At 40.5% G+C, this 3,087-nt stretch overlaps 1 long non-coding RNA gene across 1 annotated transcript; it reads left to right on the top strand.

The window, feature by feature from the left end:
* Window positions 1-2,278: 2,278 nt before the first annotated feature.
* Window positions 2,279-2,816, top strand: LOC113037031 (uncharacterized). Its single transcript, XR_003274545.1, has 2 exons — window positions 2,279-2,585; window positions 2,679-2,816. It is a non-coding gene; the product is annotated as an uncharacterized LOC113037031 (long non-coding RNA).
* The last annotated feature ends 271 nt before the right edge of the window (window positions 2,817-3,087 follow it).

Raw genomic sequence — 3,087 nt, 5'->3', positions numbered from 1 at the left:
CTCACTGCTGAACGACATTTCAGACACTGAGATTCATCCTATAGCTGTCAGCGATCATGGTCCTGTATCTTTAACACTAATGCACAAGAATAATACTACGCCAAGAAAAAACTGGAGATTTAATATATCACTACTTAAAGATGAAGACTTTACTAAATATTTTTTAAAAGAGTGGACTTCATATTTGGACTATAATGACACTCCCGAAACATCAGCTTCTGTTCTATGGGAAGCAGGGAAAGCTGTGATGAGAGGTAAAATAATTTCTTTCTCATCACATAAAAAGAAAAAGGAAAACAAAAATATTCAGGAATTAGAAAAAAACATCAAATCACTAGAAGAAGCCTACGCGTCCCACCAAGATCAGGAAACATTGAACAAAATATGCAAAACAAAACTAGAATTAAATGAGATAATTGATAAAAAAAACAAAATTCTTAGTACAAAGACTACGCCTACAAAATTATGAACATGGTAATAAATCCGGTCAATTTCTAGCAAACCAGCTAAAAATAAATAAAGAAAAAACAACTATATGTGCTGTTCAAGATTCATCTGGGAACACAATATATGATCCAATACAAATAAACAACATTTTCAGGGATTTCTATAAAACGTTGTATTCACCACAAATAAACCCATCTAAAAAAGAAATTGATCAGTTTTTGGACAACATAACTCTTCCAAAATTATTGGACACTCAAGCAATGGCACTGGATTCACCATTGACACTGAACTCCAGGAAGCTCTGATAAGTATGCCCAATAATAAGGCTCCAGGTCCAGACGGCTTTCCTGCAGAATTCTACAAAGAATTCTGGTCGATTCTAGCACCAGTTTTCTACAGAACGTTGTTGGAAATTAAAGAAAAGGGCAGACTTCCATCAAATATGAATTCTGCAAACATTAATCTCCTGCTAAAACCAGGCAAAGACCCTGTATATCCCTCAAGCTATCGTCCAATATCCCTTATAAACGTAGACCTTAAAATAATCTGCAAAGCTCTCTCAAAGAGACTGGAGAAAATAACCCCCCTCTTAATTCATCCTGACCAAACTGGTTTCATAAAAGGTAGGCACTCATCAACAAATACACGTAGATTACTTAATTTGATAGACTACTCATACAGTAAAAACCTAGAAACTACAATATTCTCTTTAGACGCAGAAAAAGCATTCGACAGAGTTAACTGGAAATTTCTATTTGCAACTTTACACAAATTTGGTTTTGGATCCTCTTTAATAAACTGGTTAAAAATATTATATAATTCCCCAACAGCTTGTGTTAGAACAAATGAACAGACATCCTCCAGCTTCTGTCTCTTGAGGGGCACCAGGTAGGGATGCCCACTCTCCCCTTCACTGTTTGCAATTTTTATTGAACCACTAGCAGCAGCAATTAGACAGAATTCAGTAATTAAGGGCATAAAATGCAAGAACGTGGAACATAAAATCAGCCTTTATGCGGATGATGTGTTACTCTTTCTCCAAAATTCACAAACCAATATCTCTGGGGTGATTGAATTGATAAACTCTTTTGCAAGAATATCAGATTACTCAATTAACTGGTCAAAATCTACAGTTCTACCAATTAATTGCTCCCTCCATAATTCCTCTTCTACACCACTGCAATCGGGAAATATAAAATATTTAGGTATTAATGTTTCTCCCAAGCTTGCAGATCTAACTAAATTAAACCATATCCCACTTTTAAAGAAGGTAGAAGATGATCTGGCTAGATGGAAATGTCTACCCATATCACTCATGGGAAGGGTTGCCGCTATAAAAATGATGGTCTTACCAAAAATAAATTATTTATTCTCAATGATCCCAACTAAACCGCCACAAGATTGGTTCAGATCTCTAGATTCATGTATGTCCAAATTCCTTTGGAAAAATAAACCCCCACGTATAAGCTTAAAAACACTACAAAAGACCAAGGATAAAGGAGGACTAGAACTGCCTAACTTTCAGCACTACTTCTTAGCCAACAGGCTTCAGTTTATCTCAGGATGGCTAAAACATACCCTCTTAGATGAACCTTGGCTAGATGTAGAAATCCTGATGGCGCCGGTGAGGTTGGCTGCCGTCACGACTGCTCCGACCACTTTTTGTCATATGCTGTGGGAGTGTCTGGTCGGGCGTGGTCCAGGTTCCTGTCATTCGTCCCTGGGGGTGGAGTTGGCCAGCTCATCACCTGTTGTCAATCTCCGGGGCTCCACCTAGAGGGTTTTTAAGCCGGCACGGCCTGCCACTCCTCGCCAATTCGTCCTGCTACCATCTGTGGTAAACTCGCCCTCCTCTGAGCTCTGACTCTGTATATCTGGACCATGGGTTAATGTGTTTTTGTTTCCTGTATTCTTCAGATTCACCACCCGTCGCACTCATCAGTAGTGCTGGTTTGGTCTCCATTCTGTTCTTCCGTCTGCTCTGAACCCGAGGATTATATACTCCACTTCTCCTCAGCCTGCCCTTCAGTCCGTATTCTCCACCTCCTTGGAATCTGGACCGGACTCTCCACACTCTTGACCCTCTCTGGAATACTCCCACGGCAGCCCTTTTCCCGCCTAATAACTAGGGTCTCCAAGTAAGCCCAAGACTATCCACTGGCACTCCATACCTCTGTCCCTTACTCGTTTTTTTTTTCCCATTCAGTAACATCTCTCTCCTGTGTTTACAGAAGTTCCCGTTAGAGTTCTCCCCGTGCTCTACGCCGGTCTCTCCGCCCACGGATTTCCCTTAGTTTCTGCGTATGGTTTCTGTTAAACCCAGTTCTGTTCACGTTTTGTTCTTTTCAATAAATTATACACAGTTCGAAGCAAATTGAGTCTGCTCTTGAGTCCACCGCATTCTCGCCCGTGACACTTTTTCTTTGTCTTTGTTTTTTAAGTTAGTTTTCAGCGTTTCTAAATCGGCAAAATCATCACCATTGGGTACATTAGGTATGACAGTGACACTCTTGTTTCTATTGGTATACAATGTACTCACAATTCGAAGTTTTTAACTCCGGATCCGAGCTGGCCGAGTGAGATCTCGAGGGAGAACAAAGGGAAGCGGCGGCGGCCTAGAGGGAAGCGAGCCGGCGTCAG

The sequence above is a fragment of the Astatotilapia calliptera genome, chromosome 14 (genome assembly GCF_900246225.1).
Source record: "Astatotilapia calliptera chromosome 14, fAstCal1.2, whole genome shotgun sequence".
In the NCBI taxonomy this organism is placed as follows: Eukaryota; Metazoa; Chordata; class Actinopteri; order Cichliformes; family Cichlidae; genus Astatotilapia; species Astatotilapia calliptera.
Note: the sequence above shows the minus strand (reverse complement) of the source record. Positions and strands in the feature narration are given on the sequence as shown.